Genomic DNA, 14449 nt, shown 5'->3' with positions numbered 1-14449 from the left:
GCTGTCTGCTTTGGGAAGTCAGAGAACCAAGTGATCAGCAGTTATGCGATGAATTGGTTCTTGTGTAATGGTATTGAGATGATGTTGGACAGCTGCAGCATTGAGATGAGTAGATAAAAAAAAATATTTACCCCCAAACTTCTCCTTTAACCGCTTGCTGACCATATACAGTAAATATACAGCGGCAAAGCGGCTCCCCTGGGAAGGATCACGTACCTGTACATGATCCTGCACTTGCGGATCTGGGGCGTGCATGTGAGCCGCCGGCTACCCACTCTCGCTGTAATAGGAGCCAATCAGCGGGGCGGACGCGATATATGCTGGGACCCACTGATCGTTTGGGAGACAGGCAGAACAGCAATCTAATCAAGGCAGATCGCTGTTCTGTGAGAACAGAAGGTTGTGTTCCTACAAAGCAGGAACACAGATCTCTGCCTTCCCACAGTAAAAGCACCCTGCATAGAGTTAGCAAGCACTCCCTAGGAACACATTGAACCCTTTGAGCACCCCTGATGTTAACCCCTTCCATGCCAGTGTCAGTATATTGACCATGCATATTTTTAGCACTGATCACTGTATTGGTGTCACTGGTCCCCAAAAAGTGTCACTTAGTGTCCGATTTGTCCTCCGCAATGTCGCAGTACATAAGTTGCTGATCGCCGCCATTACTATTGAACACAATTCCATAAATCTATCCCATAGTTTGTAGACACTATAACTTTTACGCAAACCAATCAATATACGCTTATTGAGATTTTATTTTATCAAAAACATGTAGCAGAATACATATTGGCTTAAACTTATTGGATATGTTTTATAACAGAAAGTAAGAAATATCATTTTTTTTTGTAAATTGGCAGTATTTTTTTGTTTAGCGAAGAACAAAAAACAAAAAAAAAAAAACTGCAGAGGTGATCAAATGCCACTAAAAGAAATCTCTATTTGTGGGGAAAAGGGGACATCAATTTTATTTTGGTACAGCGTCGCATGACAGCACAATTGTCAGTTATGGCAACAACCTTCCAGAGGGCAAGTAGTTAAAGCGGGAGTTCACCCAATGTTGTTTTTTTTTCCTCTTTTCCCCTTAGATGGATGCTCGTTTTGTCTAGGGGAATCGGCTAGTTGTTTTAAAATATGAGCCGTACTTACCGTTTTCGAGATGCATCTTCTCCGTCGCTTCCGGGTATGGGTCTTCGGGAGCGGGCGTTCCTTCTTGATTGACAGTCTTCCAACGGTCGCATCCAGCGCGTCACTAGTAGCCGAAAGAAGCCGAACGTTGGTGCGGCTCTATACTGCGCACCGACGTTCGGCTTCTTTCGGAAAATCGTGACGCGATGGATGCGACCGTCGGAAGCCTCTCGGAAGACTGTCAATCAAAATAGGAACGCCCAGTCCCGCAGCCCATACCCGGAAGCGGCGGAATAGATGCATCTCGTAAACGGTAAGTACAGCTCATATTTTAAAACAACTAGCCGATTCCCCTAGACAAAACGAGCATCCATCTAAAGTGAAAAAGTGTTATGTACGGGTGAACCCCCACTTTAAATACAAATTGAAATGGAGGTTTCTATTTATTCTTATTGCATTACAATAAGAGTGTTTAGTCACTATATTACTTGTACAAATAATGTTGTGCTACATTCCGTAGCAGCCAATTAGAATTTGCCGTTTAGCCCCCTGTAGGGGAATTCCGTCTGACAGCTATAGGCTGTGATTGTGTTAACACTACGATGTATGTCTGGTGTTTGTGGAAAGTTGTAGGCTCGCTGTCAGCCCCTAGCCCGCTGTACACTGTGTACTGGAGCCGAGTCCAGGCTGACTTCCTTTGCACTTGTAAGGGGCGTAGAAGGAGCGGCCCCTCCCCCTCGCCAACCCAAATCCATCTCTTCACAAACCTTTTTTTTGACGCAGGAGAAATCCAGATCCGAAGTACGTCACTAATCATTGTGAGCCCCTAAACTGCAGCTTGTTGGCGGCTGTGTATGTGAAAAAAATATAGGAGGGAGGGAGGTGGGGGAGGAATAGTTCTAGAAGGACAAGATAGAGGAAGGGGGAGCCAAAGTGAAAGGTACATAAGTATTGATGGTCGCACAAAGTGACAGAAGATGGACGATCGCCGAGGATGGGAGGGTTGGCCCCATAGGGCACTGGTAAAAAAAAAGTCTGGAAGAGGGAGGTGGGGGAACATTGCGAAATCTACCTGATCTGGGTCCCAGGGCCAGCAGGAGCGAAGGACCCCCTCCATGTGAAGGGACTAACATGGGTAACACCCCCTCCCTACCTGGAGATCAGAGGAGAGAAAACCACACCACAGCCCTCCAGCATGAGCCTGCCATAGGATTGAGTGCAAAGTAAAGCCTCTCAGCACCCACCCACTTTCAGAGGAGCCCAGGCAGCATACATTGCAGGACTATGGAGTGAGCGATCTCCAGCCATTGCCCCCGGATGTTGTGTGTGTGCGGAGGACGCAGAAGCACTTAGTTGGTGTGCGATGAGCCGCTGCTGGACTTTGTGGACGAGGCTGGTGGTGCTGTGCTTGTCGTGGGATCCTCTCCTAACCTGAGATCATTTCACTCTGAGGACACCCGACAGGCGGCAAGGTAAAGGCAGCCCCGGCTGTGCCATGGCGGGGTTGGGAGGGGGTGCAGCGCAGGCATTGCGCATGTTGGGCAGTCATGTTTAAAGAGCAAGAGGGAGGGGAAGAGCCAGAAACAACAACTTTTCCATCAACCTGCCATCGGACCTGGCCCTAAAATGTGCCTTTTACTAATGACTGCGGTACCAGGCCAGCCCGATCGGTGACCTCCTAGGGCGGCTGCCGGTGCCCCTTGGTTGGCACGCTGCAGAAGGGGAGGAAGACATGGGGGTCCGTGTTGTTGATGGTCTCCCAGGCATATGCAGCGTTTCTGATGAGGATTACAACCTCTGATCGTAGAGGGGGTATAGTGGGCGATCCGGCTAGAATGTGGGGATGGAGCTGTCACATAGACCTGGGAGGAAACGTGATGTTATGTCTGAGATCGCATTGTGGGACGATGGGGCGAGATGTGCCGTCATGTCAACGAGTGCAATAGAAATGTACTGCTGGTTCTGTGTTGCACGTTGAAGGAGAGGTCTGTAGGGGGCGTGGCTGTTGTTTACCTTCTGAAACTCACGGTTGCCATCGGACACCTCTGGGGGCGTTTTCTACAAAATGATCAGCGGATCTCTGGAAAAACATTTCTGCTCCCCACTCACAATGCACAACATGCGATTACAGCCTATTCTCCACCAGCAGACACTTCCTGCACTCCACGCCCCAGGCATCTACACAGCCTGTTTACAGGGGAAGAGGGAAGGTTTTTTTTGTAGATGCTGGGTTATATCTTATTTGATAGTGGGTGGTTGACCAGAACTGGAGGCGCTGTGCATAGTAACCAATCAGCGTCTATCTGCAGTTAAGCTTTGAAAATGAAAGCTAGAAGCTGGTTGCCACGAACAGGTTTTCCAAAATCTGGCTGCTCCAATCGTAGTAAATTTCGTCCATTTTTTTTCTTCTCTTTGAAATTTCCTAAATCAATAAAAATACAATGTGCGGGTTTTTGATCTGGAATCCGTCGTTTTTTTTTTTAACTTTCATCAGTAGTCCTGATTTGCGATTAGTAGTTGTGAATTAGTGTCAGTAGCCCTGATCTGCCATAAATAGTCTTGGATTGACATCAGTAGTATGATTTCTTCTACCCCCATAATTACACGTGTTTTGGGATGAAGTGACCTGTGAGTTTGCACTACCAAAACCTGCTTGGAAGAGTAGCTATTGTTGGCTTTGAATTATTTATAAGTCTGCAGTATTGATGCTCTATAAGGAGGATTTGAAACAGCTGTCAGGTCCATAGCTGCAAGCTAACGTCCCATGGGTCTTCTGTTATCTGATTTATCCAGCACCTACATCCATACACATGGTCCCAGGGCCCTGTTAAGGCTGCTCATTGTTTGATAACAATCCTCAATTTGCCCGCTTGCATGGCATTCTCCCCTTTTGGATAGCAGATGATTGCACTTTCTTGGCACTCACAGTGCAATACGAAGCCAACTGTAGGCAGTGGATGATCTGGGCGGTCATTGGTGGAGGGCACACAAGTCAGCCATTGGCTAGAAGGGGGAAGGTGTGTGAAGGGGAAGCTTTATTACTCCAGACTCTTGTACACAGTTGTCAAGCACTCTATAAGGAAGACAAATTGAATTAAGGCATGTTAAATGACATATATTATTGTGACAAATTGGATTTGGCTTTCAACAGACACACATTACACTTGTATTGGAGTCATTTCACAACTGTTTATAAACTGGCAGTGCTTTCAACTGCTTAACCACTTCCTTACTGGGCACTTAAACCCCCTTCCTGCCCAGAGCATTTTTTTGCGATTCGGCACTGCGTCGCTTTAACTGACAATTGCGCGGCCGTGCGACGTGGCTCCCAAACAAAATTGGCGTCCTTTTTTCCCCACAAATAGAGCTTTCTTTTGGTGGTATTTGATCACCTCTGCGTGTTTTTTTTTTTATTTTTTTTGCGCTATAAACAAAAATAGAGCGACAATTTTGAAAAAAAAAAAATGTTTTACTTGTTGCTATAATAAATAGCTCAATTTTTTTTATCCTCAGTTTAGGCCGATACGTATTCTACATATTTTTAGTAAAAAAAAAAAAAATCGCAATAAGCGACTGGTTTGCGCAAAAGTTATAGCGCCTACAAAATAAGAGACAGAATTATTATTATTTTCTTAAAATTTTTTACTAGTAATGGCGGCGATCTGCAATTTTTTTTTTTTTTTTTTTTTTTTTTTTTTTTTACTGCGACATTATGGCGGACACATCGGACACTTTTGACACATTTTTGGCACAATTCACATTTATACTGCACTCGGTGCTATAAATATGCACTAATTACTGTATAAATGTGACTGGCAGGGAAGGGGGTGAGGAATGTATTCCCTATATAGTGTTCTAACTGTGGGGGAAGGGGGGTGACTGGGGGAGGTGACTGATCTGTGTCTCTATGTACAAGAGACACAGATCAGTCTCCTGTCTCCCTGACAGCACCGCTGTCTGCGAGAGTCGGGAATGAGAAATGATCTCATATGTAAACATATGAGATCATCTCTCATTGGCCGCACAGATCGCCTAGCAAACGGCCACTCTGATTGGCCGTTCACGGCGATCTGTGATTGGCTGTGTCCAAGGGACACGGCCAGCACAGCAGTTCCCCGCTGCGCGCTCGGGAACGCGGAAAGGGGCGGACGTCAAATGACGGCGCCCCAGAGAACTAGAACCACCCTGCGGCCGTCGGTAAGTGGTTAAACTCTGAACTTTGTTTAGAAATTACGTTTTAATGTTCAGGAATTCAGGTTCTTGGGAAAATGGGTTGTGTTTGTGATCATTTTATTGTTTTGTGGTTAGTTATTTTTATAATTGGTTTTAATATTGCTTTTCTTGTAATCGATGGCTTCAAGCTCAGCACAAACCTATATCCAACCAAACCTATATCAGCATACTAAAAAGATAATTATTCTCACAATTAAACTTAACCCTTTCATGACTAAGCCTATTTCTGACATTTGGTGTTTACAAGTTAAAATAAATATTTTTTGCTAGAAAATTACTTAGAACCCCCAAACATTTTGTATATTTTTTTAGCAGAGAATCTAGAGAATAAAATGGCAATTGTTGCAATATTTTATGTCGGACAGTACAGGGGACGACAATATCCGGGCGCCAGGTCGCATTGGCGACAAGAAATTGTGACCTGGCGCCCGCGCCCGCCGGTAATTGAGGCCACGGCTCTGCGTCCTGCGAAGCCGCGGCCTCAATTACTGGCCGCTACGGGCCTGCCGCGATCGCGTGGCGGGGGAGGTGGGGGCGCACTGAGGCACAGGATCCTGTGTCTCCGTGCGCCCCCACCGCACGGCGGGTTAGCGACAGCCGGTAATTGAGGCCGCGGCTTTGCGGCCTTGTGAAGTCCCAAGCTCTTCGGAAGCTTCTGTGAGCTGGCGCCATCTGGTGGTGGCCGTTGGCATTACATTGGCATTGCAGCAATTCTAATGTGTGTAATTTTTCACTATTTTCACTGCCATCTCTTTCCCTCTAATTTAAACCCCCAAACATTATATATATTTTTTATTCTAACACCCTAGAGAATAAAATGGCGATCATTGCAATACTTTCTGTCACACCGTATTTGCGCAGCGGTCTTACAAGCGCACTTTTTTGGGAAAAAAAATACACTTTTTTTAATTAAAAAAATAAGACAACAGTAAAGTTATCCCAATTTTTTTTTATATTGTGAAAGATAATGTTATGCCGAGTAAATAGATACCAAACATGTCACGCTTTATAATTGCACGCACTCGTGGAATGGCGACAAACTACGGTACCTAAAAATCTCCATAGGCGACGCTTTGAACTTTTTTTACGGTTACCAGGTTAGAGTTACAGAGGAGGTCTAGTGCTAGAATTATTGCTCTCGCTCTGACGATCGCGGTGATACCTCATGTGTGATTTGAACACCGTTTTCATATGCGGGCGCGACTTTCGTATACGTTTTCTTTGTTGCGCAAGCTCGCGGGGAGGGGGCGCTTTACATTTTTTTTTTCTTATTTATTTTATTTAGTTTTATAATATTAAAATTGTGTTTTTTTTTTTTTTTTTTACATTTTGATCACTTTTATTGCTGTCACAAGGAATGTAAACATCCCTTGTGACAGTGATAGGTGGTGACAGGTACTCTTTATGGAGGGATCGGGGGTCTAAAAGCCCCCACGATCCCTCCTTTGCACGTCAAAGTATTCAGAGCTTCGAAAACGGCGATTATGAAGACTGTATTTTTTTTTAAATCCGGCGCCATCCGTTTATGGCTTTGTTTAAGTCTGCGCCTGGACACTGGAGGTGCCGGATCGAGGATCGGGTCTCCCGGTGGGATGGGAGGCCCGGTCAGAGCGGCGGGAGGGGGTATGTCCTCTCCCGCTCCTCCGGCATAACAACCAAGCGGCTTTTAGCCGCTTCGGTTGTTATGCCTGGATAGCCAATCGCCGGTTCTAAACAACGGTACCGGGATGATGCCTGCAGCTGCGGGCATCATCCCGGTATAACCCCCGAAAGCCGAGGACGCATATATGTGTACACTCAGTGGGAAAGGGTTAAAGTAAATCTTCGCCCTGATGGGTATGTCTGTGGGCAAACATCTGTCACTTCAGGGGCACAATAGAGATGCTTGTTTTTCACAGTGTACGACTCATGTGAATTGATCCTTATACAGCTAGACAACACTATGACTAATGATTATGTGAACTAACCTTCATACAGAAGAATAAAATCTGCTTCTGCTTGATTACTATGGCTTACTACTAGGGTTGTCCCGATACCGATACTAGTATCGGTATCGGGACCGATACCAAGCATTTGCCCGAGTACTTGTACTCGGGCAAATGCTCCCGATGCTTTACCCGATACTTGTCCTGTGTCCTCCTCCAGCCCCCCCTCCCTTTTTATGCAGTCTCTCAACCTCTGTGCCCCCCGCCGCTGTTTCCTTCTCCCTCCTGTCCCCCGCCGCTGTTTCCTCCTCTCCCCCGTGCCCCCCCTGCTGTTTCCTTCTCTCCTCCGTGACCCCCGATGTTTCCTCCTCTCCCTCCGTGCGTCCCGATGTTTCCTTCTCTCCCCCGTGCCCCCCGCGGTTTCCTTCTCTCCCCCGTGCCCCCCCGCGGTTTCCTTCTCTCCCCCGTGCCCCCCCGATGTTTCCTTCTCTCCCCCGTGCGTCCCGTTGTTTCCTTCTCTCCCCCGTGCGTCCCGTTGTTTCCTTCTCTCCCCCCGTGCGTCCCGATGTATTATGCCGCCTAATTTGGCTAAAATGCTGGTCCACTTCCAAAAAAGCCCTGGCAGACTTGCCCTTCAAAGGTGGGAGGCTTTTTGGTACCTCGCTGAAAGACATTATTAAGGATGTCACTGGGGGTAAGAGCACTCTTCTACCTCAGTCCACCTAGGGGAAGGAGCCGCGCCGTAAGCCGGGTGCTTCCCTTCCCACATAGAAGCAGTATTTTCATCAGTCAGGGCCCGTGGGTAGACCCTTCCAAGCTGACGAAGGATCAACTTGGGGACAGAAGCGTCCCTGGGTGCGTAAGCTGAATAAGCCGGCAACCAAACCTGCCAATGCATGAAGTTTTGCCCCCGCCCTACTCATGGGTGGGGGGGGGGACGGCTTAGCTGGTTCACAGCTTGGCGGACCTCCCTGCTCTCCGACCAGTGGGTCTGCAAGGTGGTCACTTCGGGGAACAAGATCGAGTTTCTTTCCTGTCCGCCGAACAGATTCTTTCCCTCAAATCTCCCTCTGCTTCCAGCTCGTTTATCTGCCCTATTGGGGGCAGTGCAAGACTTGCTGAGTTGCGGAGTAATTTTACCTATACTGCGGGACGAAAAGTTTCAGGGATTTTATTCAAATCTGTTTGTGGTCCCGAAGCAGGATGGAGTCCGTCCAATCTTGGACCTCAAAGCCCTAAATGCCTTTGTAGAAATATGGAAGTTCCGTATGGAATCAATTTGTTCGGTAGTTGCATCCGGGGGACTTTCTTGCGTCCTTGGACATCAAGGACGCATACTTGCATGTCCCAATTTGCGCAGGACACCAAAGGTTTCTGTGTTTTGCGATCAGCGAAGACCACTATCAGTTTGCGGCTCTTCCCTTTGGCCTAGCGTCAGCACCAAGAGTTTTCACCAAGGTGCTCGCCCTGATTCTTGCTTTGTTGAGACAGCGAGGCATTGCCTTCGTGGGCTACTTAGACGATCTTCTTCTGAGAGCAGCTTCTGGCTCAGAATTAGAGGTAGATGTGTCTATAGCCAGTCAGACCCTCCAAGAATTTGGTTGGGTGTTAAACATCCAGAAGTCGGTCGGCAAAAGTCTTCCTTCCCTTGGAGAAATTGCACACTTCTTCAGTCTGCGGTGAAGCTGTTGGCATCCCGCAAATGGTCTTCTCTCTGTTTTTTTGCATGCGAGTCCTGGGCCTCATGGTAGCCTCCTACGTGGCGGTGGGGAACACCGGACGTGGATCTCCTGGCTTCTCGCCTCAATCGCAAGGTGTCGAGGTTCATGGCCAGGTCCAGAGATCCCTGGGCAGATACATTGGTGGCCCCGTGGGGTCAGTATCAGCTAATTTATACCTTTCCCCTCGCTGAAGTTGCTACCTTGTCTGCTTCGCAGAGTGGACACAGAGGGGATCCTGATGATTCTAATCTCTCCAGATTGGCCCTGGCGTCCTTGGTATGACGATCTTGTGTGCCTGGTGGCTGCCAATGCGGGAAGACCTTCTGTCTCAAGGTCCCATACTTCCTCCTGCTTTACAGTCACTGGCTTTAACGGCATGGCTATTGAAAGCCAGGTGCTAAGGGACCGAGGTCTTTCGGACTCGGTCATCTCAACCATGCTGAGGGCACGGAAGTCTTCTTCCAGCAAGATCTACCATCGCACTTGGAAGGCCTACATCTCTATGTGCGAAGAGATGGGGTGGCGTCTGCAGACGTATTCGGTTTCCAGGGTCCTGCTGTCAGGGCCGGCCTTAGGTGTTCAGGCGCCCTGTGTGAGCTAATCTTCTGGCGCCCCCCCATCTTCACCCCCTCGCCCCCTGGTCACCTAAACATACACAAAGAGGAAAAAAATATTTGTAACAAATAATTTGTTTTAATAAACAAACAGACAATTTAAGTGCGCCCAGAAGCGATTCAGTTCGCATGTGCCGCGCTTTATAAGTTTTTCATTCATTCAATGGACCTTTCACACTGAGTCCTGCAAGCAGCATCTTTGGAGTAGCTTTTGGGCACTGAAAAAAACCGCTCCAAAAATGCCCCTCTCCATTGAAATGAATAAAAAGCGCTGTAAAAACGCCTTACCCTTTCACACTGAGGCACTGCAAAAACGTCCTAAAACGTTAGGGTCTTAGCGGTGCTTTACCAGCACATTGGGATTGCAGATGAGGCTTTGCTTGAATAACAGTTAAGCCTTTAATTGCCCTAGATCAGGGGGTCTCCAAACTGCGGCCCAGGGGCCAGATGTGGCCCTTTACTTGCTTTTATCTGGCCCTTGGGGAATATTTCATCTTCTGACATAAAAAATGGGGCACAATTCCTCCTAATGACACCAACAATGGGGCACAATTCCTCCTAATGACGCCAATGGGGCACAATTCCTCCTAATGACAGCAACAATGGGGCACAATTCCTCCTAATGACAGCAACAATGGGGCACAATTCCTCCTAATGACAGCAACAATGGGGCTCAATTCCTCCTAATGACAGCAACAATGGGGCTCAATTCCTCCTAATGACAGCAACAATGGGGCTCAATTCCTCCTAATGACAGCAACAATGGGGCTCAATTCCTCCTAATGACAGCAACAATGGGGCTCAATTCCTCCTAATGACAGCAACAATGGGGCACAATTCCTCCTAATGACAGCAACAATGGGGCACAATTCCTCCTAATGACAGCAACAATGGGGCACAATTCCTCCTAATGACAGCAACAATGGGGCACAATTCCTCCTAATGACAGCAACAATGGGGCACAATTCCTCCTAATGACAGCAACAATGGGGCACAATTCCTCCTAATGACAGCAACAATGGGGCACAATTCCTCCTAATGACAGCAACAATGGGGCACAATTCCTCCTAATGACACCAACAATGGGGCACAATTTCCTTCTAATAACACTTCTAATGGGGCACAATTCCTCCTCTTACTGACACCAAAAAACGTGGCATTGTTTACTCCTGCAGATACCGGAACATTTTTGCTATTTCCAGTGGCCACAGTCCGGCTCCCTAAAGTCTGAAGGACTGTAAACTGGCCCTTCATTTAATAAGTTTGGAGACCCCTGCCCTAGATGATTAACCCCTTGCCAGCCAGTGTCATTAGTACAGTGATCACTGTATTAGTGTCACTGGTTCCCACAAAGTATCAGATTGTCAGTCACAATATCGCAGCCCCGCTATAAGTCCCTGATCTCCGCCATTACTAGAAAAAAAAAATCCATAAATATATCCCATAGTTTGTAGACACTTATTAGGATATTTTTATCCAACAACATTGACCTAAATCAGAGGTCTCCAAACTGCGGCCAGGGGGCCAGATGTGGCCCTTTGCTTGCTTTTATTCCGGCCCTTGGGTACAATTCCTCCTACTGCCACCAATGATGGGGCACAATTCATCCAATGACACCGATAATGGGGCACAATTTTTCCCAATGACTCCAATGACGGGACACAATTTCTCCTGACAACACCGATTATGGGGCAACCATTACTCCCATTGACACCAATTATGGGGCACAATTTCTCCCATTGACACAAAAGATGGAGCATGGTTTTTTCCCCACTGACATCAGGACATGTTGTACTCCAAATGGCCAGTCTGGCCCTCCTGAAGCCTGAAGCACAGTAAACCAGCCCTTTGTTTAGAAAGCTTGGAGACCCATGGCCTAAATTTATGAAAAAATGTTAATACAATTGGATATGTTATATAGCAGAAAGTAAAACATTTTTTTTTTCAAATTTGGTCTTTTGTTAAAACAGAAAAAATAAAATAACGCAGAGGTGATCAAATACCACAGAGAAAAAAATACAACATTTATTTGTGTACAGCGTTGCATGACCGCGCAGTTGTCAGCTTAAATTATGCAGTGCACATCGCAAAAGATGGCCTGTCATGGAGGGGGGGGGGGGGGTAAATCTTCCAGAGCTCACGTGGTTAAACCGTGACATTTTTTTGCCCAGAGTTTATTTATACTTCAGGCAATAAACATGGGGTGTCACAAACATGAAGTGATCCTCTGTAGGAGTACAGGCCAATTACAGACTGCCTGAAGTATAAATAAACTCTGGGCAAAAAATCGGACCTCTGGAAGATTTACCCCCCCCCTTTCATGATAGGCCATGTTTTGCTATGTGCGCTGCTTAAAGTGGAGGTTCACCTAAAAAAAAAAAAAAAAATTATCATTGCATTAGGCTATTTAGTAGAATGAGAATCTGCGTTTGTTTTTTAAAAATGCTAGCGGGACATACCTTTTTCTATATAGATGATCAACGCGGCTTCCGGGTATGGTCGTCGGGGCTGGGCGTTCCTAATTGATTGACAGGCATCCCGACAACGCATACAGCGCGTCACGAGTTGCCGAAAGAAGCCGAACGTCGGTGCGCAGGCGCCGTATAGAGCCGCACCGACGTTGGCTTCTTTCGGCTACTCGTGACGCGCTGTATGCGTTGTCGGGATGCCTGTCAATCAATTAGGAACGCCCAGCCCCGACGACCATACCCGGAAGCCGCGTTGATCATCTATATAGAAAAAGGTATGTCCCGCTAGCATTTTTAAAAAACAAACGCAGATTCTCATTCTACTAAATAGCCTAATGCAATGATAAAAAATGTTTTTTAGGTGAACCTCCACTTTAACTTAAGCTGACAACTGCACAGTGATATTTGATCACCTCTGCGTTTTTATTTTTTTCGTTTTTTTTCTCTAACAAAAGACCAATTTTGAAAAAAAATTATAATTTTATGTTTTGCTATAACATAAAAAAAATGTTTTACAGGCTCAAATCTGGTGTACAGGTGGGGGGGGAGAGGGAATGACAGGTGTGAGCCTGCTAGATAAGGGGGAGGGGACGGGCTGCCTTACCGTTGCTTTTCTTCAGAGTTACGGCAGTCTGTCAGGCAGGTCCCAGCTTCAGTCGGTCAGTGCTCTGCTGTCTCTTGGCGCCATTAGGATTTGAAGCTCAGCGGCATGCATCACGCATGCACGCTTTACACTACGGCGCCGCGCTACCCAGGCCAGTACCACCTGAGACAAGGAGAGGAGAGGAGGAGGGAGGGTCAAGGCCCCGTGCATGAGTGTCAGCGGGCGCGACGCTCCCCCCCCCCTCCGCAGCGCCGGGGTGCCGTGCTCTTGCTGAGCAGTGACACGGGCGGCGGCCGCCCCTGCCACATTCAACACATTTTTAGTAAAGTGACTGCAAGATGTGACGGCGCCCGTATTGTCCAAGGCACCTTGTGCGATCGCACAACTCGCACAACGCAAAGGCCGGCCCTGCCTGCTGTTTCTACAGCGTGGAGTTTATCAGAAACTTGCTTTAAGCACCATTAGGGGCAGATTTCAGCCTTGGCTGTGTTCTTTCAATGCCTTTGGCGGCCCATTCTCTGGTGGGTACCTTTTGTGCAGGGGTTGCGTCATGTGCTTCCCCCTCTTAGACCACCTCTTCCTCCATGGGATTTGAATCTGGTGCTCTCGGTTCTTCAGGAACCTCCCATTGAAAATATCAGAAAGATTCCTCTCTTGACACTATCTCAGAAGGTGGCCTTTTTAGTGGCCATTACATCTATCAGACGTGTTTCTGAATTGGCGGCCTTGTCTTGCAAGTCACTATACTTGGTTTTTCATCGGGATAAAGCGGTGCTGCGCCCTCAGCCTTCCTTCCGAAGGTGGTTTCGGCCTTCCACCTTAATGAGGACATTGTACTTCCGTCCTTGTGTCATCGGTCGGCGCATCCTAAACAGGTTGCGTTACATACTTTGGACGTGGTATGTGCCTTGCGGGTGTACCTGTCTCCTACGGCTCTATTTCGGAGGTCTGACTCACTTTTTGCGTCGGTGTCTGGTCCACAAAAGGGCCTGGCGGTCTCGTTGGCCACCATTTTTCTGTGAATTAGGCAGACTGTAATACAGGCCTATGCTCTAAAGGGGCGGGCGACCCCCTTTCTGGTAACGGCACATTTAACCAGGGCAATTGGTGCTTCCTGGGGTTTCCGACATCAAGCGTCTGTCTCACAGGTGTGCAAAGCGGCGACTTTGTTGTCGGTGCACACCTTCTCCAAATTTTACAAGGTTGATGTGAGTGCATCTTCAGATGCTTCCTTCGGCTGCAAAGTTTTGCAGGCGGCTGTTTAAAGTTGCACCTCCTCCGTTGAGGAGCACTGCTTGTTTTGGGGTGAAGTTGTTTATTTTTATTTTTTTTTATATATACTGTTCCCACCCCCTCGTTTTTTGACACTGCTTGGGGACGTCCCATTTGTCAAGACTTGTGAAGGCTGTGTCCGTCCATGGATGAAAAGAGAAAATATTATTTTTTTATTTTTTTTTGTACTCACCGTAAAATCCTTTTCTCTGTCGTTTTTAGGTTTGTACTGCTTGTTACAAACTAAGGCTGCATGCTGCAGGGCGGAGGGTTATGTTCAGAGGGACCGCCTCTGTTAAAGTAACATGTATTTAAAGCGGAGGTTCACCCTAAAAACATGTATTTAACATTCCATTCAGCATAATTCCAACATTTACACTATGCCGTTTTTTTTTTTTTGCTGTACATACCGTCTTATTGTTTTCCACCTGGCTTCTGGATTCTCACTCACTGTAGGCGTTCCTATGCAGAGGCTAGATGATTG

The 14449-nt window shown here is 47.2% G+C and overlaps 1 protein-coding gene across 1 annotated transcript in view; it reads left to right on the top strand.

Annotated features, from left to right (window-relative positions):
• Positions 1 to 1679: 1679 nt before the first annotated feature.
• Positions 1680 to 14449, top strand: part of LOC120930266 (E3 ubiquitin-protein ligase Jade-2-like) — a 1253604-nt gene continuing 1240834 nt past the window's right edge. The window contains exon 1 of the mRNA XM_040341491.1: positions 1680 to 2600. The gene's annotated coding sequence lies outside the window, so the exon portion shown is untranslated. The remainder of the gene's footprint in view (positions 2601 to 14449) is intronic.

This window comes from Rana temporaria, chromosome 3, assembly GCF_905171775.1.
Source record: "Rana temporaria chromosome 3, aRanTem1.1, whole genome shotgun sequence".
NCBI classification, from domain to species: Eukaryota; Metazoa; Chordata; class Amphibia; order Anura; family Ranidae; genus Rana; species Rana temporaria.
Note: the sequence above shows the minus strand (reverse complement) of the source record. Positions and strands in the feature narration are given on the sequence as shown.